Source organism: Pogona vitticeps, chromosome 3 (assembly GCF_051106095.1).
Source record: "Pogona vitticeps strain Pit_001003342236 chromosome 3, PviZW2.1, whole genome shotgun sequence".
Taxonomy (NCBI): Eukaryota; Metazoa; Chordata; class Lepidosauria; order Squamata; family Agamidae; genus Pogona; species Pogona vitticeps.
Genome location: NC_135785.1, coordinates 139392368 through 139418415, shown reverse-complemented (window position 1 = coordinate 139418415; position 26048 = coordinate 139392368).

The window sequence follows — 26048 nt, the reverse complement described above, 5'->3', positions numbered from 1 at the left end:
AAGCAAGGAGTCAAAACCTTGACTGGCATCCATGTCTCTTGCATCTTGTTCCTGTCTCTGAACTCTGGACCTTGACCCTGGACTGTGCTGGTATCGGACTTTGGACCTTGGCCCTGGACTACATTGGTATTGTACTCTGAACTCTGGACTCTGACTGTGTATCTGACCCTGGACTTTGACATTGGACTGCACTCTGTAAGTTTGTTTCTGGACGTTGGCTTTGCATTCTTGGTATCTCTGACCTTGGACTGGTTTATCAGACTTTGGCTTTTGTAACCCCCGGGAACGTGACAAGTGTGACTATGCAGTTGGGAAGGCAGCCCATTATTTGTTAGATGTGTTCAAGTTTGGTTTTAGGATTCCCTTTCAGGGCATTAGGCAGGCCACTTCAGCCAGAAACCTTAAATCTGTTAGGGACATGGAAGAGGTGGGGAGGCAAAAGATTGAGAAAGAAGTGGCAGAATGCAGGGTGGCTTGACCTTTCTGAGAATCTCCTGTGCCTAATTTGCAGGTTTTCCCCTAAGAAGATGCCAGATGAATACCACCTTATTCATCACCTATCATACCCGGAAGGAGATTATGTGCTGCTGCTTATATAAAGTGTGCTGCTTATATACCGCCCCATAGCACTTCAAGCACTCTCTGGGCGGTTTACAAGTTAATTATGCAGGCTACACATTGCCCCCCCCGCATCGAGCTGGGTATCAATTATGTAATTGATAACATTCCACCAGAGCGTTGCACAGTCCAATATACATCTTTTGATGTTGCTATACGAATGGTCAAATCTTGTGGACACAGAGCCGAAATGGGAATAGTGATTATGAAATTTGCTTTCCATCTGCTTCATCTTTATCCCAATGATTTTGAGTTGCTGGGTTTTCAATTTGAGGGTTTCTTTTATATGGATAGGGCAATGGCAATCGGCTGCTCGATTTCGTGTGCTGCTTTTGAATGTTTTAGCTCATTGTTGGAATGGGCTTTCAAGCGTAGGGCCACACTTTCCCAAGTTGTTCATTATTTGGACAATTTTTTATTTTGTGGGAAGCCAGGATCTGGGCAAATTATTTAGGGCGGCTACCCTGAGCTTTCTTTGGAGCTTTTCAGATTAGTGAATTGGTAAGGGCATCCAAGGAGGACAATTCAAAGATGGTGTTACAAATGGATGACTTAATTGGTGTCCAAAGACAAAGTCTTGTTCCATCTATGCTGATCTAAGACTTATCAGCATGGAAAGGGGCAAATGATCAGTTTAGGAATTTGTTTTGTCAAATATCTTTGCCTGGTTAGGACCATTTGTGAATGTACAGTGGTGCCCTACTTGACAACAATAATCCATTCCGTCAAAATCGCTGTAAAGAGAAATCATCATCAAGCAAAAGTAAAAAAACATTGGAATGCATTAAAACCGCTTAATGCATTCCAATGGGGGAAATACCTCATCCTCCAGCGAAGATCCTCCATAGGGGAAGCCATTTTCGATCGCTGTCTTCCAGAAATAGGTCTGGAAAACAGCAGGAGGCCATTTTGAATGCCCGATGATCAGCTGTAAAGATTGTCAATCAGCAAAAAAATCGGTTCCCGAAACAGGGAACTATTCAATGTAAAGCAAAAATCACTCATAGAAACGTCATTTTGTGATCACTACAGCAATCACAAAAATGTCATCGTAAAGTGATTTCATCATCTAACGGGGTCATCCTCATCTGTATACAGATAAGGGGTGACTCAGGTGGTGATCTTTTTTGCCATAATGATGGCTTGCCCTTACAAGATATCAGTTCTGGACCAATACTTCTCAGGGTCTTCTTGAAGCAGGTATTGTAGGTTGGAAATTTGGCACTCATTCTTTTAGAATAGGAGCAGCATCCATGGCAGCCAGATTGGGTTATAGTGAGGAACAAATAAAGAGGGTTGGAAGGTGGTCTTCACAAAGATTTAAGTCTTATGTTTGTTCTCTCCTAAAGAACAAGATGTGACTTTGTTTTCTTTTTCAGGAGCCAAGGCAGCTTTCACTTATTTTTGAGTGTTGATATTGGGCTACAATTATGTTCATTGGGTGGTGCATCATGCCTTGCGGACTGGCTGGGGTCATAATTTGGGCCTTGGGGCCAGAGCCTCATTAGAATGGAATGGGAAGAGGGGTATGTTATGTCCTGAGCTGCTAGAACAAGCTCTTCTGAGTATTAATGATGCACACCCTGATATATTTGCGGTGCATTTAGAAGGAAATGACTTGACATTGAAAACAGGCAAGTCATTGATACTGCAGGTCATCCAGGACCTGCAGTCACTGAAGGATAAATTTCCTTCAATGAGAATTATGTGGTCTAATATAATCCCACAAGTGGTATGGAGAGCAGAATGTGATCCTAGGTGAATCGACCACACAAGGTGTGGCATTAACCAGGAAGTTGGCTGAGCCATGAAGGATGGTCTGGGAACTGTAATTCGGCATCCAGATATGAAAGGACACTGCTGTGAGTTGTATAGAGGTGACCGAGTTCACTTATCAGACCTGGGTATGGGCTTTTTTCTCAGGGACCTACAAGGGGGCCTTCAGGCTGAAATATTTGGCTCTTGTGGTGGGCTTGGGTCAAATAAAGAGCCCCAGGCCATGGCGGATAGTGCGAAGACAAGAGCTTGGGTGTGTTCATAGTTAGCATGTGGTGCGAGCATTATGCCATGTTGCTGTCAGGTGGAGCCAATTGGCCATCTGAGGAGAGGTGGTTTTACACAGGGCAGCCTCCTGAACAGCAGCCCACTTAGGGTCACAAGACTCAGTGGGCTCAGAAGGTGGTTTGCCCTTGGCACAGAGCACCAGAAGGCATGCTGTTTAACAAACAGCACGATTCAGAAATAGGAGCTCACCATGCTCTGTTGAATTTGTCCAGAGGTATAGGCTACTCCGGTCCATGAAGGAGATCGTACTATGGTCAGGCCCCCTTGTAGTTGGGGATTAGTTTAATTAGTTAATAAAGTTGTGGCCCAAGTTTTAATCCAATAACCTGTGTCTCACCTCTTTATTTCTGGGCTGGGAGGGCAAAGGCGTCCATAAAATCTGTTACTTAGAATTTTCCAATGTCTTTCTTTTGTTATATTAATAAGAAGACTCCTCCATTATCAATTACTCCACTATTCTTGCACTGCTATGAGTCCTCAGATGAAGGAACAGTGGAAACTGTTGGAAAAAAGTCAGTAATTTTAGATATGAAGATTACATCATTTTACTGGCAAAAAATAGCTGTGACTTCAAACATGTTTTAGGGAAAGTAAAAGAATGAAGTGACAAAGCACGACTGCAGTTGAATGTTAAGAAGACAGAATTCATGACTACAGGAGAACTACACAGCTTTAATGTTGACAATGAAGAGTCATCAGTCCAAATGGAGATTGCATGGAGCTTAGCAAAAAAGAAGAGAGTAACGCCTCCCCTTCCTTTTTACTAAGTCCAGTGCGCCCTTGCATTTTGTGAAGGCACAGAGCTTAGCAAAAAGGAAGGGAGAAACTCCTCCCCTTCCTTTTTGCTAAGCCCTGTGCCTTTGCAAAAGGCAGCGGTAAAGAGCTGCCTTCCATGTATAAAATGACCCTTAATTTTTTCTCAAATTATTTAAGGAAGAAGTGTTGTTTTATACATGGAACAATATGGTAATAGTCCAGGTGGACTGTTGTGCAGAACCACATCAAACTGAAATACAGTGGTGCCTCGCTTGACGACTGACAGGTCTGATAAGACCCTGATGGGAATTGTTAATTCAGTTTTATGAAACTAGTTGTAAAGAACCTGAAATACTGTAAGTAATTGTAAGGATCCATGTAAAGAAAGCCTGAAAAGCAATGAATTTATACAGCTGTGAAGATATAAGATACATGTAATGAAACTTGTAACAGCTGTGAGAGAAAACCAAGAATTGGATGAAGCTGGAATAAAGCCAGCAGCCGCAACATTCACAAACTTGTGGCGGTGTGGTGTGGATCGTGGAGAAGAAGTGCCCCTGGACGGATTTACAAGGACATTGTCTACTGAACTGATTTATGGACTGAACTCTGTTGATGTTGCTGTGTATGACCATTGGACTGAATAAGGACAAAGCTGCATGTATGAATCTTGCTACAAACTTGATTTAATATAACTTTTCTTCTATCAATATTGTCTCTTTGCTTGGTGACTCATTGAGCAACTTTGTCTCTCTGGTAAATCTACTTGTTGGAGCCCCCGTCACGCTATCATCGCTGTCAACTATGATAATCCATTCTGTTCAAATCGCTGTTAAGCGAAATCATTGTCAAGCGAAAGTAAAAAAACCCATTGAAATGTATTGAAACCCGGTCAATGCGTTCCAATGGGTGAAATACCTCATTGTGCAGTGAAGATCCTCCATAGGGCGGCCATTTTTCAATGCCTGTAAAGCAAAGAATCCATCGTGAACATAGCAGGGAGCCATTTTGCACAGCAGGGAGCCATTTTGAAAACCAGACGATCAGCTGTTTTTGATCGTCGTGAAGCGAAAAATTGGTTCCCAAAGCAGGGAACCGATCATTGTGAAGTGGATTTCCCCCATTTAAACATCATTTTGCGATCGCAATTGCAATTGCAAAAAACTCAAAGCGGATTTGTCGTGGAGTGGGGTAATCGTCAAGTGGGGCACCACTGTAGTTCAATTAATTCCAAATTCCAATTTTAAAGATCTCCCATGTGAATTGCATGTCTTCTTTAGAGTTAAGGATAAAATTTGGTCTCCCCATTTGCTAGTAATCAAAGCACTAGTTGGATTCCCAGTGTGGTACAGTGGATAGAGTGATGGGCTAGGACTCTGGAAAACAGAATCTGAATCCCCACTTGGCCATGGAAACTCACTGGGGATGGAACTGGTAAAACCATAAATATCTCAATTACCTTGAAAGTCCTATTAGGGTCAGTTATGACTTGATAAGATAGATCACACACACACCACCTGCTAAAAACGGATGGCCCAATTACTTTTGTATCTGCAAAATACAATGACAGATGCACTGTCAGTTTTTGCAAGCCGATGATGCCATCGGACACCAGGATGGACCTATTTTTGCTGTCCTTGTCCAAGCAGGCAAAGATCTTTCTCTTTAGGCAAGCTTTTCCCTAGTGACTGGTTGTTTAGGATTTTTTACAAAAAGAAATGCTTTTGATTTTTGGTGTGTTTAAATCTATTATTAGTAAATCCTTTTATCTATTTTTTTAATATGATGTTTATTTCTTTTTCTAAAATTGCCAATAATTTAGTGTTTATAACTTCCAATCTTTTTAATGATGCAAACTGCCTTTTGTCCTTCTTAGGATATTGTTGTCCCCAAATGAATGAGTGAACTTCAGAATGTCTTGTCCTCAAAGGCCCTGCTCAGTTCTTATAAACTCAAGCCTGTGGCGCTTTTTTTAGGGAGTCAATCCATCTTGTATTTGTCTTCTTCTTTTCCTGCTGCCTTCACCTTTTCCTAGCATTATTGTATTTTCTAGAAAATCTTGCATTATTACAAGTTTAAAAAAATAATGGGAGTGAAGAGGTAAATCTTTCATTGAAGAAAGTCTCCCCTTTCTAGAGTTGTAGATATGCCAACAAGATTTCAGCCTACATATTTCAAAGTGTCCACACATTCATGTTACATTGTACAGGTGGGGGGGCAGACATAATTGGAGTAACTGAAGAGCATTTGTTTTTAGTTTGTAATGCTGTTTGAAAGTGTAACAATGTCAAGGAAGACTGGAATGATGCATTGAAGAAGTAGAAGTTACAATCCAGTAATCCCATTATTTTAATGGGAAATTTAAATGCTCAGGTAGGGGTTGCTTTTTGAGTGGGATCAACATACATAACTCATAAAATTAATTTTCCTTTTGTAAATGCTTGTGAAAAATCTTTTCACAGTACAACTATGAAGTAAAAACTTTATATTCTTAATTGGAATCATGCCAATGACAAACCTGATAATCTTCTTTTCCCTTAACTAAGATCATAGCATCATTGATAATTTGACTGTTTCTATTGATCTTACCCATTACTCTTACTGTGAAGGGTCAATGACAGAACCAACTTAATGAATAATTCATCTAAAAGAATTAGATGGGCAGAAAAAATGGTGGGGAATTTACATTTACATGATGATAGCAAGAAATATCTTGAGATACAATGTAATTCAGTTCTTAAACCAGAACAGAACAATTAGACTCTATTTGTCTGTACCTTTGTTTTTTAAGCATGAGTTTAAAAGAAGCCTAATCCTTCTCCTCCAGGCTGGTAGAATGGAGAATGTCAAATCCACATTAATGACAAGAATCATCCATAAATTCCATAAGCAGCCCCACTGTTTTCTTATTACATTCAAGTGCATTGGAAATACAAAACATGCACAATATAATGTTATCTAAGTCAAATCTGCCTATTTTGGCAAAAATAGACTGTAAGGTCCAGGTAGACAGATTGATTGTTTAGTTACACTGTCACTACAAACAGCTACTAGGATAGTACATTTGGTATTAGGATATTAGGCTATTAGGATACTTTATACTAGGGCCATTATCCTGCTACCTAAACCTAGAGTAGAAGGGAAATACTGTATTTTTCCATTTATAACACATATCCATTTATAAGACGCCCCCTCCAATTTTCTAACACCAAAATTAAGAAAAAATTAGCTTTGAGGATTCAACCTCTGAGTTCAGAAAGTCGGACATTTTGTCTCTGTTGAATCTTGAGCCTACAGGTGCCACCTCCAAGGAGGTATGTTCCAATTGGTTTGTTCATGGTCAGCTGATGTCAGCTCCATAAGGCTCCTGACTGGAGGAGACTCAGCCTTGTGGCTGAAGGGAGTCTGTTTACAGAAGCAAGGTACATGCCATTTTGTTCTCTTCTCCGCTATCTCAGGATTACTTCCATGTAAAAGTTGCCCCTCAATTTTTAGGGTAATGATTTTAGAAAAAAATAGCATCTCATACATGTAAAAATACGGTAACATTAAGCATCTCCCTCACTCCAGCGGGCTGTCTGAAGTATGATGTGTCACAACCAGCACAAGAATGGGCATGTTACAAGGAGCCTGGTGGAGTTAGGAGGATGCTTATGCTATTGCCTTCCACTCTGTATTTAGGCAACAGAATACTAGTGTAGGATATTAAGATTCAGTGGAACATACTTTTAATTAATAGATCCACAAAGATTCAAGAAACTCATCCAAAAACTGATTCGTGATGAACCCTTACAGACAGAACCTATTATTTATTTATCAATATGGGAAGCTCATTTCCATGATTTGTTTAACAGACCTAATATTAAATTGATGTGTCTTCCCTGGTCCTTTATTGAAATCGTATTCTGTCAGTGCTGTAGAGCAAGAGTAGACCCAGTCTAGATGGGTGGGGTATAAATCTAATAAAATAAATAAATGAGTGTAATCCAGTTTCCTCTAGTGAAAAAGTTGTGGTATCAACTAAAGAATAAGAAGGTGCTTAGCAAATATGAAATTATGAGCGAGGTCCCCCGGTCCCCCAAGGGTAGAATTTCTTTGTTTTTTGCAGCTTTGTTTAGGAAAAAATAGTGAAACAATGGAAGAGTTAATGATCGTTTTCTTAATAGAATATTAACTTTCCTATATTTTAGAAAGCTAATGCTAGTAATCTAGCAGCAAACAATCACCAATTTGGTTTGCTGGTTAGTTGAGGAGTAAAATATTGATATATTTGCCCTTCACAGTGAAATGGATTATATCCATCCATCTGTCCATCTATCCATCCACTTGTGAAACTGGATCACTGGCTAGCAAGATAATACAGAAAAACAGGTGTAACTACTCAACAACTGACCCTTGCTTTGTCTTTTCTCATTTGGTTAACAAATGTTTAAAATTAAAGAATTGCCACTAATTTAGGACATCTATTGATTTCACAATGGCTTTTGATTCAATTAGTCACCCAAGACTTTAGGAGAAATTAAGTAAAACCTTAACTGACAGAAGATGATTAATGTTGACAAGGGCTCTCCATTCACATACAAAGATTCAATGAAGTCTTTCAGGTTCATTATCATATTTGATTCATACTGTCAAAAAAAAATGCTAGCCTTACATTTCTTAATATGTACTATGTTCCTTCCTGAACAACTCACCTAAATAGCAACTGCAAAAAATAGCCTCAAAATTGAGAACTAAGTAAATTACAATTCTTATTTATGCAGGTGATGTTATTCTATTGTATAAAGCCCAGTAAAAGCTTAGAAGATGGTTGTAAATTGTTAAGCAATGAAAAGACCACAGAAGGTTGAAAAATTATGAAAAGTGTGTGGGGGAATAGATTTATTTCCCCCTTTCTTACCCTTTCTCTCACAGATATCACTCACCAATAAAAAAGATTTTGATTGGTATTTCAAAAAAAATCTATGCTGCAAATGTTCAATAGAAAATGTTAATTTGAATATATGGGTTTGGCATTTTATTTAATCAGAAATTGGAAGAATTCTTTTAATAACATTAAAAAGTGAACATGAATCAATTATTTAATAACTTAACACTGGAGTAAAGGGAAAAATGAATTATTCATATCTTAAAATGTATATGAGGCTAAAGTCATGGCAGGCCAACCGGATAGCTCAATGACTTAGGTATGTGGCTGTAGAGCCAAAAGCTGGGATTTTTATTCCTCACCACACATCCTAGAAGAGGAGGCAACCTGTGTAGCTTTGGGCAAGCTACATGGTCCTAGAGCTCTCCTCAGAAGAATGGAATAGTTAAACCACCTCTGAATATTCTATGCTTTAAAATGTTGGAAATGTTCACCATAACTCAAATTCAATTGGATGGCAGGTTATTAAATTAATTAATTTTTTTTTCTTCCAACTTGGGCCCAACGTAAAAGAATTTTTCTGTCATTCAGTTCTGACCAAATACCCAACAGGTTACTAAAACTCAGAGCTCATCTAGGACTTTACGATATTTCCATTCAAAGAGTGTTCAAGCAAGCAGCCCCTATAAGGATATTTAAAACAAAATCTTCCAGAGCCAATAACAAGGGCCCACAGCCACTCACTTGCTCCCCCTTTTCCTTGGGTCATCAACCTAATAATCAATCAAACAAAGCGAAGCCCACCCTGTTCTGCAGTGAAACTAGTGCTCTGGATAAAGTGGGAGAACATTTAGAACCTAACCAGAGACCTTCCAACGACCTACTTACTAACCTTGATACGGACTGTTCTTACCCAGGTCTAGAAGGTTCTTCACCCCCTCCAAAGCGCTTCTCACTTGTGAAAACACTGAACTCTCCATCAGCACCACATAAGACCCCTTGCCCTAAGGACAGTGCCACAGCTACTGTCGAAACATTCCCGCCTGCCCTTAACAGCAAGTTACTGGAAGCAAACCTGCTACACAATTCTGAGGAAAATTCAGTGAGACCGCTGTCTCCTAGGCTGCTCCAACAGACAGATACGTACCACCGGATCTCTGACTCTGGCCTCTGGCCTGATTCTCCTGCACCCAACTCAAAAGCTTTAAGACCAGGGTCTATTTTTTGCCATGACCCACATTTTGATAGTCTTACCAATTTGTTATTCCCGACTACTCTGGCCAAGAACGAACTAGAGGCAGGGTCCTCGACAGTAAATGCCAACCCGGACACTAAGGTGACCCATCCACGCCGTGATCCGGTGTATAACTCAAACCCAGAAATAGTCCTCGCTCCCCCATCCCCAACAGAATCTATCTCCACCCTACCTCCAACTGTATCGGTCCCTTTATGACCCCCTATGGAAGTATTAAATACATTCCTTAACAACCCAACTTCTCCCCTTAGCCCAGAAGAAATATTAACCATCCCCGTTTCCTGCACCAAGCCAAATCTGTCTGACTTTACTAGCTTCCCGTATGAGCAAACTTTCCTTTCCACTTTGGATTCTTCTTCTTCACACATCAAGACTAATTTAACCCTCAACTCGGCTCTACAAACTCTTAACAAATCTTTGACTACTGACATTGAACCACCTGTTTCTAAACTTACTCTCTCTTCCTTTCAAACCTCTCGAGAGGTGATCTCTATCGTCTCCTGGAATATAGCAGGATGGACCTCAAAATCTCTGGATTCTGACTTCATCAAATTTTGCTCTAGTTTCGATGTCATCCTCTTCCAAGAGACATGGTCAATCAAACCCACACTCCCTTCTCTCCCTGGCTACACTTCTTTTACTAACCCAGCTACTAAAGTCTCAGTAAACGGACGTGCCAGGGGGGGCCTGGCTACTTTGATCTCAAACAATAAATTTCACAAATACGAGGTCTTAGATATCTCCAACAGTTCAAATCTTATGGTTTTATGTGTAACACACACATCTTCCTTTAAATTTCTCCTGCTTAATATATACTGTCCTCCTTTGGATCCTCTTCGTCTAGGATCGCCATTGTTCCTGGAATTAAATCAAGTCCTGTCAATTTTGTATGAGAAATACCCGGACACTAGAATACTGATTGCCGGCGACATGAATGCCAGATTGGGACCAAACAACACCAATATCGGAAACTCTCTGGGCCTATCCTCTGAAGATCTTCTATTTCTCCCTAATAGAGTCTCTCCTGATTTGGTTGTGAATTCTGTGGGTAGAGCCCTTTTCAGCCTGATTTTTAAATTTCATTTATTTATTTGTAATGGATCAACCACTGACTTGGATGCTTCCTCATTTACATTTTACGGTCCAAGGGGCAACAGTGTGATAGATTTCATGCTTCTTTCTTTCCCCCTCTTGACCTATTTTCGATCTTTTAAAGTCCTATGCAGACCCGAAAGCGACCACATGCCAATTTCTTTGACTCTTTGCTTACCTCCAGGCCACAACCCAATACCTAATAAACAATGTGCTCCCACCCCATCCTACTGCCTAAGAAGGCTTCCATGGAATGAGAAAATTCAAAACCAGGTTTTACTTTTACTTGACTCTCCTAATATGCTCGCCTTAAGAGATTCTGTTTCCGATACTTTAAACCCCTTGGATACCTTTAATGAAATCACAGCAGCAATTAAGCCTCTCCTTGTCTCTTCCAAACCCCCTCAATATGACTCTTCTACAGCAGCCGGCTGGTTTGACAAAGACTGTCTAATCCAGAAGCGCGTACTTTTAACAGCTCTCAGAAGACTCCGCAAGTGGGGTTCTACTGCCAACTATTATGCCTTCACTCGATTGAGGAGGGACTACAAAAACCTGCTCAGAAGGAAGAAAGACGAACACACTAAAAAGTCATGGCAGGCCTTATCCTCGGCCGCCTTACACAAGGAACCTGCCAAATTCTGGGCCCTGGTCAACAGAGGTATGAAGTCTTCATTTGAGCCCTTGGACCATCAGATTTCTTCTTCCCAATGGCACCAGCACTTTTCCGCCATCTATCGGGATAAGGATTATACCAATTCGCTCACTCACTTACTCGAGCTGAATGTTCCCTCACTTCACTTGCTACCTGAATGGGACCCAGTTTCTAAGGAAGAATTAAACGAACTTATTACTGCCATTGCTAACAACAAAGCTCCTGGACCTGACATGCTGCCAGGTGAACTTTTCAAATGTAACCCAGACTGGTGGTCTGATGTTTTATCCAAAGTGTTCTCCTTTATTAACCACTCAGGTGAATTTCCCCCGGTGTGGTTAGACAGCATCGTCTCCCCCATTCACAAAAAAGGATCCAAATTGGACCCAAAAAACTACCGTCCCATAAGTCTTCTTTGTGTGGTCTCCAAACTATACACGAAGTTCCTGCTCCTTAAGCTGGAGAAATGGGCATCAGAGAACTCTATTATCGCTAAAGAACAGGCTGGCTTTCAAAAAGGGAAATCAACGCTGGATCATTCCTTTGTTATCCACCATTTGGTCCGTAAATACACTCAGGTGGGGAGGAAAAAATTGTACGCTGCCTTTGTCGACCTATCCTCGGCCTTTGATACAATAAATAGATCCCATCTATGGCGGAAACTTGCAGAAACCAACATTGACAAAAGACTCCTCCTTCTTCTTATAAAGCTCCACACAAACACCAATCTCAGAGTCAGACTCGGCCCACATGGTATGCTTTCAGAGGAAATTACTACCGAAAAGGGGGTCCGCCAAGGTTGCTTGCTGGCTCCGTTTCTTTTCAACTTTTACATAAACAACATTGTATCTGAGCTCCAAGGCCTTGATTTCTTTCCGCCGACAATTGGGGACATAAAACTTCCAATATTATTATATGCCGATGACATTGTCCTTTTTTCACTCACCCCGGTTGGGCTACGTAGACTACTGGCCAAATTAAGTACTTACTGCAACCATGAAAAACTAACAATAAATCACGCAAAAACCAAAGTGATGACCTTTGGGAATCACCGCAGAAAACATACCTGGAGGCTTGGGGACTTCCCAATCGAGCAAGTGTCAGCCTTTCGTTACTTGGGTATTATTTTTAGCCCTCGTCTTTCCTGGTCAAAACACCTGGACTCAGCAAGGCTTAAAGCCGCCCATGCCATCCAAGCTCTCCTACACTTTACAAGGTCTAAAGGAGGCAACTTGGTTCCGCCCGCTACTGAAATTTTTGCCAAGAAACTGATTCCCCAAATGACCTTTGGGGCCGAAATCTGGGGATACACAAACATTTCGACCCTAGACGCCGCACAGAACACCTTCATTCGCTCTATCTTGTGTGTCCCGCGGAGTACACCAGCCTCCTTACTTAGGGCAGAAGTAGGCCTTATCTCTGTAGCTGCCACCTGCCACTCAGCACTAGTCCGGTACTGGCATAAACTGTCCCAAATGAATGATACCAGTTTACCTAAGATCTGCCTTAGAGAACAACTGGCCAACCCCTCTCTTAAATCCTGGGTGAGTGCTGTGAAACAAATAACTGACTCCTATGGCATCGACTTAGATTCTCTAACCGCTCTTCCGCCCAAATGTGTGAAAGCTAGTCTCAAGGATACAATTCGCCTTTTTCATATCAGAAGTGACCTTTGCATCATCTCTAGCTCGCCCTATTCCTTTTCACTCCCACTCTATAAGTCAACTTTTGTCATGGAAAATTATCTGACCTGGATAACTACATTTGCCCTTCGCAAGGCCTTTACCGCTCTACGTTTTCAATGTATGCCTTCAAGAGTGTTAGAGGGCAGACACGAGAATCTGCCCTATCACCTAAGGATTTGTCCTTGCCACCTTGGAGAAGTCGAAGACATCACTCACTACCTTTTGAGATGTCCATATTACCACTCCCCTAGATCAAGGTTTTTGGCAAGTTCTCCGACTTCCATCCAAGACAGACCTAATCTCGCCCAGGTCTGTTGGCTCCTGGCTGACATTAACGCCAATACCACCTTAAACGTGGCAAACTTTGCCTTGGCTGCAATCAACATTCGAGCTCGCTTGTTCCCTGTACATTTGTCTTTTTGATTCCTGCTTACACCTTATTGTATTTTCTTTTTTAATTAACTATCTCACCTGCTGCTTATTATTTTATTTTAACGTATTTTAATGACTTATAGTTGATAAATAAACACTTTCTACTCTAATTAAAATAATGGAGAGATCTTTGAATTCTATGATTTTACATATCAAGACATTATAAAGATATCCCTACTGGGATCTGCCACACGTTAACTAAGCTGCCACCAACCATTCCCTATAAGAAGTCACACAGACCAGGGATGGATTTTCAACAAATAAAAGAATAAGGTTTATTTAAAACAACACACAGGGAAAATAAAAGGATCAAGTGAATAAGATATAGTAACGAGGCTTAGTCTCACTCATACATACACACAGTTTGGTTCACACAGAACACTCAACTTGAAGCACAGACCCTGAACCTATCAGTTCTGGCTAACTATACAGACACCTGAACCTATCAGGTTGGCACTGACTGACACACAGTAGTACCCTGTCTGACACACAGACTCCCACACCAGCTTCTTCTTCCCAGCTGCTGCTTCTTCCTCTCAACTCTCCACACACGCTCCACATATATATACAGTACAGCCCCTCCTCCTGATGTCCCACCTCCCACTCCCCATACCATGTGGGCCGAGTCTGACTCTGAGATTGGTGTTTGTGTGGAGCTTTATAAGAAGAAGGAGGAGTCTTTTGTCAATGTTGGTTTCTGCAAGTTTCCGCCATAGATGGGATCTATTTATTGTATCAAAGGCCGAGGATAGGTCTGTTACATACAGCACTGATGTTACCTGTCTGTCATGGGTTTGGAGGGAAAGTTCCATCCTATGGGGAGTGGGAGGCGGGACATCAGGAGGAGGGGCTGTACTGTATATATATGTGGAGCTTGTTCCCTGTACATTTGTCTTTTTGATTCCTGCTTACACCTTATTGTATTTTCTTTTTTAATTAACTATCTCACCTGCTGCTTATTATTTTATTTTAACGTATTTTAATGACTTATAGTTGATAAATAAACACTTTCTACTCTAATTAAAATAATGGAGAGATCTTTGAATTCTATGATTTTACATATCAAGACATTATAAAGATATCTGGTCCTTAGCAGGTCTGAAAATTAGGTAAATACAACCTAAGATGAACATCAATACATGATGTAATACACCATGCCATGATTTATTTTACAAAAATAAAGCTAAAATAGAGAAGCCATGTGTGAAAAACTAAGCACACCCTTACTGCTTCCATAGGAATGAAGAGGCTAATTATGGTTTGTTTGGAAGGGTTCCCATGAAAACGCCTCTTCTCTCTAAAAAGTACATGGCAGCATGGCTTAGGTTTGCAAAGTTGCAAACTACAAGACTTCTGGAAAAAATGTCCATTGGACAGATGACATCAAAGCGGAGATGCTTGGTCCTAATGCACAGTGCCACAAAAACCAAACACGGCATATCAGGAGAAACATCTCATACCAGTGGCCAAGCATGGTAGTAGAGAGTTGATAATTTGGGCTTATTTTGCAGCCACAGGACCTGGGCATGTTGAACTCATTGAATCGACCATGAACTTCTCTGTATATTGAATTATTTTATAGTCAACTATGAGGCCATCTGACCAACAGCTAAAACTTAGCTGAAATTGTGGACAATGATCTCAAGCACACCAGCAAATCTACAACAGAATGGCCGAGAAAGAAAAGAATCAAGGTGTGCCCCAGTCAAAGGCCAGATCTCAAGCCAATTGCAGTGTTGTGGTGGGATCTTCAGAGAGCTGTGCATAAACAAATGCTCAAAAACCTGAATGAACTGAAGCAACGTTGTAAAGAAAAGTGAGCCAAATTTCTTCTACAACCATGTAAGAGACTGAAAAAGTAAACAATGACTTCAAGTTATTGCTGCAAAAGGTGGTTCTACAAGCTATTGAATCATAAGGTATACTTAGTTTTTCACACATGACTTCTTCGTTTTGGCTTTATTTTTCCTAAATAAATCATGACACAGTGTAATATGTCATGTGCTATTGTTAATCTGAGGTTGTATTTACTTAATTTTCAGACCTGCTGTGGACCAGATGATTTTTATTTTATTCATATCATAGGAGGTTGGGCTGTGGCTGACAGAGCCTGAGTTATGCCAGCCTTGGCATTGTGGATGGCATTTACCCCTAAAGTTTTAGGCTCCCAGCTCAGCTTTTGGAATACCTGTGCTGTCAGACTTATGACACATTGATTATGTGAAGTGGGGGAAGTGGCATCTTGTTGTCTCTGTACATTCAAAGATAAGAAATAGTGATCTATGCAACAAAAAGTTTGGCTGAAAAAGGATGACACATGTGTGCGTGCGCGCACGCGCGTGCGCATGCACACACACACACACACACTTTGTTGCAAGACAATTATGGAAGTGATTACAGAGTACAGCAGACAGGGTTTTGTAAGTGCATTGCTGATAGGGTAGCTAATTAAGTTGCCCCCTTGCTCTCATCAGCATTAAAAAGTCATTAAGTGTATTTCATCAAGGAAAATGAAAAGCAAATAGATAAAAGGAATTTTCTTGTGTCTTCCTCATTTTGCAGCTTGTGCTGCAGTTGCTGCTTCTTTTTAATGATATGGAGAGGATTCAGGAAATAGCATGTATTACTTCTTATGCTTCTTTATGCAGTCAATAGATAGTATTCAAGACACACCCAAATTGTTGTGCAAAACTGGGACAGAACTGGAATACAACAGAATCAAAGTAGATACAGATGGCTGATTTTAACCCTCTGCTGAACCAGCAAGCAACACTGTTTTTAGCTGAGCTTTGCAGGGCTGGAAGAAACCTTTCTCATTGCAGTGAGGTTTACATCAGCGGAATGCTTTGACTTCCTACTTGCAAGGAGCAGAAACATAAAATAAAATAAACCACATCAAAAGTTGTTTATGAAGTCAGCTTTACAAGCTCTCCTGCTTCATGATGAAAAAATTACCCTGCATTTTTGCTCAACCATTCCCCCTCTTCAGAGTCCACAAAGAGATGCGAGCTTTAAAACCGACACACACCCCAAATACACCTCCTGAATTCTGCTTTCCACCTTCTTTTCCCTCTGGAGTTCCCCTAACTAATGATCTTAGCCAGTCTTTGAGCTCTGGTACATAGCATCATTTTCTGCTGGCAAATTAGAGGAAGCTGCTTCCTTTTAGCCAGCCCTTTAAGGACAATCTTCCTCAACAGTCCTAAACCTTAAAACATAGTCAGTGTCTTTTATGCCATCCAAATACCTACTGTTCTACCTCACAGCCATACAATGCTAACAAAAGTAATAGCCAGTTGTGTCAGACTGGGCATACACACCAGGGAAGCTGAACACTGCCTTTGACATTTCACAGAGGAAGGGAACAGCAGCCATTCTCACCCCCTGCATCACAAAATGCACATTAGTGATGTCTCTTTTTACCTTTGACACATTATATTCTATAAATTACTCTCCAATAACCTGCACTCTCATGAAGCTACTTAAAACAAAGTCTCACAAAGAGGAATCTAAAAGGTGGGCCTATAACTAAACTTTGAACTGCAGTCTCACCTTCTAATGGGGAGGAAGTCAAACAAGGCTGTCAAACAAGGCTGGCACTTGCCAGGAATGAGCAAACAGGTCAAGCCACAGACACAAACTTTGAAACTGCAAAAAGGGCACATATACAGAAGCTATAATTGCAGTATGAGCACCCTCTGTTCACACTTTAATCAGGCAAGGTTTGGCCTCTCAAAAAAAAAAAAAAGAGAGAGAGAGAGAAAGAGAGAGAGAGAGAGAGAAAGAGAGATGTTTAAGTGCAGATGAAGAATATTGAATATGTTTAATGCTTAACTGTGGAAATTGTTTAGGAAACAATCTGTGTCTGTTATTTGACCCCAAGTTAGTGAGCCAGGTCAGCTCTAAGAGCGCTTCCCTGACATTGACAAGAGTGTTCCAAATCAAGTTTCTATCCAGCTATGCTTTCATTTATGGTACTTTAAGGAAGAAGTACAGAATCTGTCATCTATATATCTTGTTAAATGACAAGACTGTAGTCCAAATTAGCCCTTGCTTGCATTAGCCATTCCCTGGCTAATATGAGCAGGGCTTAGGTAGGCCACATAAACAGTGCCTGGAGCATCACATGCCTGGAGGATCATTAGGCTCACCAGCCTTCATCTAGTTCATCCTCCTCACGAGTCAGCAAAAAGTTAGCTAGTTAATTTATGACTACAGCTAGTATGTTGTTCAGTACACACATGGAGCTTCATCTGTGCAAGGTTCTTGATAACCAGAAGTTGTGCATGAAGAAGCACATGACCTTGTGCAATTGGCACCTTGTCAGATTGTTGTGGCAGCTTCCACAATTGGAGTTTATGTATACTTAAACTGACTTACTTATTTACTTAAAATATTTACATGCTGCCTTTCTCCTAAAACGATCCAAGGCAGCTTTCAGTGTGAAAAGAAACAAAGTTAAAAGCTAAAATAATAAATGATTACAATATTTAAAAAATATTAAACCTATATCATCTTAAAACCTACAGTCATGGCCAAAAACATTGTCACCCTTGCAATTCTGTCAGAAAATGCAACCCTTCTCTCAGAAAATCATTGTAGCTGTAAATGTTTTGGTACTCACATGTTCATTTCCTCAAAAAACAGAGAAGAAAAATCAAATGGGATACAATCCCACACAGAATCCCCAAAATGCACTGGCCAAAATTACTAGCATCCTGTCTAAATTGTAAGAAATAATTGCTTGTCAAGCATGTGATGCTCCTTTAATTTGTATTTAGACACACCCGTTACAAGTAAGAGGTGTGGGCAATATAGTAATCAGACTTGCAACCAGTTAAGATGGAGAAAAGTTGACTCAACGTTTGTGTTATTTGACAGTGAGCATGGAGAAAAGAATGGAGTGTAAAGAGTTGTCTGTGGATCTGAGAAAAAAAATGTGGGAAAACATTGACAATCTCAAGGCTACAAGACCATCTCCAGAGATCTTAATGTTCCTGTGTCCATTGTGCGCAATATCACCAAGAGGTTTACAGCCCTTGGCAGTGTAAGATGGAAGAGCAAAATTACTGAAAAATTACAATGAAGGATTGTTTGAATGGTGGATACAGAACCCAGATTAACTTCCCAACAAATTCAAGCTGATCTGCAGACACAGGGTACAACAGTGTAAGTTTGCACTATCTGTTGCCATCTGAATGAAAAGGGACGCTATGGAAGGAGACCCAGGAGGACACCACTGCTGACACAAAGGCATAAAAAAGAAAAAACCTATGTGACAAAATCACAGACCTTCTGGGAGAACATCCTGTGGACAGATGAGACAAAGGTTCCAGCATCAGGATGGATGTTTTAACGTCCTGGAGCTGCGGGGCTGGTGTTTGCCTTCCTGGTTCCTGGAGGATGCAAGGCAGCTCTGATCACGTGCACAGAGGAGGGAGGGCGAGTGTCTATTTAAAGGAACGCTCACCCCCAATGCACCCTCTTTCCTATTCTGGCAGTGTGGAATTGTTTGGAGGGTCCTGAACAGGAGCAGAATGGCAAGTGACTCGCTCCTGTTTTGAAGGAGGGTAGCCTTGTGCTCCCTCCAGGGGTTACTGTTGTTGATTGTTTTGGGCAATTTGGGTATTGAAGCAGGAATTGTATTAAATTGATGAGCACTAGTAGGTCCCTGATTAATAGTGGGTGGGAGGTGACTTTCCTTTATTTGTTTATTAATAACTTCCTTTTATTAAGGAATTAAGGAATTTTGTTTATTAATAACTTTGGGAAGCAGTTACTTTCAAGGGTACTAGGATATATAGAATGGCCCCCATTTTTTTTCTTTACGTTTTTGGATAGCAAGCTGAATTTGGCTGAGGTTTTACAGTGGGTGCCATTTTGTTTTCCCCTTTTTTACAAATAAATAAGGGGGATGGATACAAATACTAAGAAATAAATAGATATAAACATTATATAAGCTGATCATCTTCATTGTTCTACAGTTTAAACAACAACAACAACAACATAATTCCATTACTGTGGGATATTATTTGAATAATTTGATTTAACATTAGCATAAAACGGGATTTCATCTACTGGTTTCAATTCAATTAGCAAGGTGGGTAAAATTTCAATAATAATAATAATAATAATAATAAGAATAAGAATAAGAATAAGAAGAAGAAGAAGAAGAAGAAGAAGAAGAAGAAGAAGAAGAAGAAGAAGAAGAAGAAGAAGAAGAAATAATAATTAAAAAGGGGGAAAGAGAAATTTAATAGATAGGATAGTACTAATAGGCTTACAATTCATATAAGTCATCAAGGCAATACAATTTATTCATAATTACTCTTGCATAAGCCTTTGACAGGCTTTTCTGATTAATTTAGTAGCAACCAAAGATAGACACCTTAGGGCTGAATTAGACATAATGCCGCCCAAAAAGAAGGCAGAGTCAGTAAGGGTAAAACACCAGCTAAAAAGAAAACTGCCTCAGGTCTCATCTCAACAGTCCTCCTCTGATGAGGAATGATGGACAATTTTGAAGGACCTGCAAGAGAAAATGTTGACTTTGAGGCACAAAAGTTAGCAAAATAAGCACCCCCCCCATGTGAGGCTACCCCTTGCCGATTTGTTAGGGATACAAAGAGCCGACGTAAGGCTGAGCTAAGAGCTTTGACACAGGATCTCATGGATCGATTTGTTGCTTTAGACTCCAAGCTGGGTCACGTTAGTGAAGAACAAACTGTGGAAGAAGTGTCTGTTGCAGTGGAGAGGGTGCCAGGTGCTCGAAAATGCAGGATGGCAGAAACAACCAGGACACAGGAGTCAGTGGAGGGAATGTCAGCCGGACACAATTTCTATGAAGAGCCCTGCACAAGCTCGCACCGGGCTTCAGATGCCCCGGTACATCTGCATCTTCATACGGTGAGTGCACAGCTATGCAATGAACTTCTACTGCCTGGCCATGGGCTGGTGGCATGCAACACCCTCATGTTACACCTACCCACTGTGGAACACAACCCATGGGATGGCCCAGTTGTTTTTGGCCTCCAGTAAGCACACATTGTTGTGGCTGGGGCATGCCACATGCGACCCCTCCCATGGCCAGGACAGCTAGCAAAGGTAAGAACACAGGACCATGGCAGCACCCTTCAGTGCCCAACACAGGGTACAACACGGTCCCGCTAGCGGCACTGCCCTATGAGGACTACAATACACCACTAGGAGATCATTTGACCCATGCAGTCAAAGAAAAGAAATGAGAGGAAAATTTATGGATTTTTATGATCTTCTTAACTGTGAAGTAGAACTTAAAGAAATTGACATTGATGATGAGAAAGCAAAAGAGAAGCTGGCTACAACATATGGCCCAGGCTAGATGTAGTTTGGGTGACAGATTTGATAGCAGTCATCTGAATAAGAAATTTACCAGGAACATTAATACCCACCTGGGGGCAGGGCAGGTGGTTCAACCCTGCCTGCCCTGCTACAAATACAACACTAGAGGGTTTTTTTCCAAGGTCCCCAAGCAGGTATAGGCACAACTGTATTACATGTGGAGGAAAACACCCAAACACCACCTGCTTCAAAGCAGGTGCACAGCGACAAAACAAACTGACCGGACCTGGAAAAAAGCCAGATGTGGGCCGTGGGTGCCCTTGGAAAGTGGACCCACCCCAATTAAAATTGAGGTCCTTGAAGATGGTTTAGCAAATTATCCAAGGAAAGAGGATGCAGAATACTTGAGACACGGTTTTAGATATGGTTTCCAAATCCTGACTTTAGGCGTAAGGACAGCCTTTATGGCCAAAAACCTTAAATCAGTGAAGGGTATGGAAGCCACAGTTTTAGAAAAGATTAATAAGGAGGTTAGAGAAGGTAGGGTTTTGGGATCCTTTGAAGAGCCGCCCATAGCTAACCTGAGGGTTTCACCTTTAGGGATTTTTCCCAAAAAAAAGCCCCAGGTGAGTTTTGCTTGATACATCACCTGTCTTTCCCAGAGGGGACATCAGTTAACAATGCCATCCCCCTGGAAGTCTGTTCAGTGAGGTACACCTCATTTGATGAGGTGGTGAAGATGATCAGGGCCTGCGGAGTGGGTGATGAATTGGCAAAGGCTGATGTTAAATCAGCTTTTAGAATTTTACCTGTACATCCACTGGATTTTAATTTATTGGGTTTGCATTTCCAAGGGTGCTATTACATCAATAGGGCCCTCCCTATGGGGTGCTCAATCTTGTGTGCAACTTTTGAAAGCTTTAGCACCTTCATCGAGTGGCAAGTCAGACAGAGGGTGGGCTGTAATTCTACAGCACATTACCTCGATGATTTCCTCTTTTGTGGAGCAGCGAACTTGGGAAGATGCAGAATGATTTTGGACATATTCCATGAGATGGTTCTTGAAATGGGTTTGCCCTTAGTGGAGGAAAAAACTGTAGGACCAGCTATATCCCTTACTTTTCTAGGGATTGAACTAGATAAACTACAGCAGACTTCACGGCTGCCTCAAGACAAACTGTTAAACATTAAGACTGTAGTTAGCAAATTAAGAGGGAAGAAAAAGGTGACACTCAAAGAGTTGCAGGAAGTAGTAGGACATTAAATTTTGCATGCAAAGTAGTAGTGCCAGGGCATGCTTTTTTGAGGCAACTCTGTGGCGCCATGTCAGGTTTAAAAAGGCCAATGCACAAAACTAGAGTTACCAGGGGTATGCGAGAGGACCTCACAGTTTGGAAGCAAAAGTTCAACGGGGTCTCCTTTTGGAGATCTGAACTTAGCTTAAAAGCAGGGCTTTGGGGTTCGGGATTTATTTCCAGGGTAGATAATGTGCAGGTACTTGGCCTGAGGAATGGCATCAGGAGGGCATAATGAGAGACTTGACATTTTAAGATTTTTTTTTCCCATTGTAGGAGCCCTCTGGCTCTGGGCAGAAGAATGGGCGAACACAGTAGTTCGTTTTTGGTCTGATAACCAAGCGGTCGTACACATCATTAACAACCTGACATCACATTTATTTATGTATTTATTTATTTATTTATTGGACTTATATACTGCCCCATAGCGCTACAAGCACTCTCCAGGTGGTTTACAATTTTTAATTATACAGGCTACAAATTGCCCCCCCCAGCAAGCTGGGTACTTATTTTACCGACCTCGGAAGGATGGAAGGCTGAGTCAACCTTTAGCCGGCTGCCTGGGATTTGAACCCCAGGTCGTGAGCACAGTTTTAGCTGCAGTACAGCGTTTTAACCACTGCGCCACGAGGCTCTTCTGATAGAGTCATGGAATTGGTCAGGGCTTTCACCCTATGGGCACTGCAGTTCAATGTATTGGTGCACGCCTGTCACATCCTGGGTATTGACAATAGGATAGCTGATATTCTCTCACGCCAACAGATCAAGCGTTTCAGGGAGCTAGCACCGGAGGCCAGGGAATTGCCAGAAGTTCTTCCAGTGGAGGTCTGGCAGATTGGCATGAAGAGGCGTCGAGAGCAATAGGTCTTGCATTGGCTCCCAGGATGTGAAAGGGTTATTTAGCCACAGGTACTGAGTTTCATGAATTTAGGAGGACGACGGGTCTAGAGCAAATATGGTCAGGTCCTGTGGAGCACCTCCAACAATTCATAATAGTTTTACATAGGAAAGGATTAGCTTCAGGTACCATTCAGGATAAATTGTCAGCCCTAGCATTTTATGCAAAATTGAAGGGATACAAGGATTTTTCTGGCAATTTTAGGTTCAGGAAGATGTTAGAAGGATGGTCCAGGGAGGGGGGGTCCAGGATGCCAGGACACCCATATCCCCTACTGTCCTTGGACGATTATTGAACAGTGGGTAGCCTTATGTAGGGACTGATAAAAGGTGAGATTATTTCAAGCAGCAGCGCTAGTGGCTTTTTTCGGGGCCCTGCAAATTAGCAAGTTAGTGGCTATGGGGAAAAGGGACACCTCACTAAAGGCATTACAGCAGGAGGACATGATAGTTCAGGATGGGCAGTTAAAGATCAATATAAGGCGGTCCAAAACAGATCCGTTGGGGAAAGGCAGGTAGTTAGTTTTAAGAAAATGCAGTATTAGACGCATTTGTCCTGTAAAGGTGGTTCAGAAATTCTTGGAGATTAGGGGTCCAAACGTGGGATATTTATTCCAGCATATGGAAGGGTCGCCACTTACAAAATACCAGGGCAACTTTAGCTATACTCTCGTATTATAAGAGGGTGATGGATATGCCCGACCACCGCCTACCCAAACGCTGTATGATAGAGCAATGGAAGAGTGGTGGCTGGGCAACTTCAGCTCAAAACCTACTAAAATCTAAATCCCTCTCTACAGACATTTTTATTTTTTCTGAGGTTAAAAGAATGTTGAGAGTTTGGCTCTATAAAACAGATAATGACCAGGACCTGGCCTTAATCCACTCTTCAGGTTTCTCCCATTGGTACCGTTTGTTGAAGACAAACCACTCAAGGGCACAATACCTAGATGCACTTTTGCCTCCTTGAGAACTGCTTTCACAGAACTCCGCTTCCAAACCATGCCAACCGCTGTTTTAGATGGCAGGTACATGAATGTCCCTAAACATCTAAGGCTGTGCATCTGCGGAGTAGGTGAGATAGAGGATGTTCTCCATTATTTACTCTATTGTCAGCTATATCAGAACCCTCGGGAAAAGCTCCTGGGTAACATTTTGGCTGCTATACAAGAGGAAACCCCTCAGATAAAGGTGGTCAGGTTACTCTTGGACTGTGACCCATATGTTACGTATAGAACAGCGCTATTCGCAAAAGAGGCCAGAAACATTCGGGCTAATGTTTTGAAAGCCATTGCGATCAATTGTGTGGGAGATTCTCAGATATGAGGGGTCTCTTATTATTTTACATGCCTGTGGTTTTTATTATGATTTTAATTAACCATATCGGTATTTTAAACAATTGTGACGGCTTTTAGCTAATACAATAAACTTGAACTGTGTGTGTAACTACAAAATACCAATTTTGGAAACTTACTGACAAGACACTAGAAAGGATAGGAGTGAAGGAGATGAGATTTGGGACACATTCCTTTAGAATAGGAGCAACATCAACAGCGGCAGCTATGGGTTATAATACAGAACAAATCAAACAGCTGGGGCGTTGGTCATCGGCTTGCTATCATAAGTACATCAGACTGCTACCTAACGTGTAGGCAGGGGCTGTTTGTGTCGTTGCAGGTGTCGAGAGGCTGGAAGGCTGAAGGCATGTGATGATCATTGGCCACAGCTATGTATACTGGGCGGCACGTTATGCCGCATCTTCCCCGTGGGGGAAGGATTTGGGGCTTGTTGCCCATGCGTATATTACATGGAAAGGCATGTGTGGCATGCAATCGATCCAGTTCAGCAGGCTGACGGCATTTCCCCAGACACCACCTGATATTTTAGTAATCCATTTGGGATGCAGTGATCTGCCCGGATCGTCTGGTAAGGCAATGATACTTGACATTCTAAGAGATCTTAGAAGGTTGAATGGAAAGTATTCTGCTATACGGATTGTGTGGTCCACGATCATCTCACGTTTGGCATGGCAAGGTGCCAAGAACATTGATAATGTTAACAGGGCCCGCCGATGGGTCAATAGGGAAGTGTGTAGAGTTGTCTGCAGCGGCGGCCTCGGATCTGTGGTCAACCATCACAGGATCCAAACTTCCAACATTGAGTATTTTTGTAGTGATGCCGTCCACCTGTCTGATCCAGGTCTTGACATATTTCTTGAAGACATTAAAAGGGGCCTGCTCTCTGAGCTATGAGTGCTCAATGGCAGGCATGGGGCTTAGTCAAGCTAGTCCCTATGCTGTGACGAGCAGTGCAGAAAAACAGGTTGTCTCTGTGTGTCCCATTGGTAATTCTGGTAAGCCAACAACGCATCCGACCTCCCGGCTCTGAGGATCGTGTGATTACAGGGCCAGCAGCGGGAAGATGCGCTGGGCCACTTCCGGACCAACAGTCATCAAGTAAAGATGTCTCGAGGTCTGGGGTGTTTATTAGAAGCCGGACGGGTTCCTGCTATCAAGACCGCTGGAACCTGGGGCCTGGGACTCGCCCATTGACTGTTAGGAGTATCATGGATACCCTGCTTTTTCCTGCTTGTGCACTACCGAAGGCGCCTTCATTTGATGAGGCCAGCGAAATATATTTTATGTATGTATGTATGTATGTATGTATGTATGTATGTATGTATGTATGTATGTATGTATGTATGTATGTATGTATGTATGTATGTATGTATGTATTTATTTATTTATTTATTTATTTGTTTATTTGTTTATTTATTTATTTATACCCCGCCTATCTAGTCATTTCGACCACTCTAGGCGGCTTACAACATAAAGGATAACAAGTTCAAGAAAAATTTATAACAATTAATTAATTAAATGATTCTGCAAGATGGGGAAAATACAAAATAAATCAAATAAAGAGAAAAAGAATAAAAAAGGAAAGAGTACAGGAATTAACTGGAAGGGAAGGCCTGCCTATACATCCATGTTTTTAGTTGTTTCTTAAAAGTACCCAGCGAGGGTGCAGCGCGAATCTCAGGAGGTAGGTTATTCCAGAGGCGAGGAGCCACCGCGGAGAAGGCCCAGTTCAGCAAAAGGCAAAAAGAGTCAAG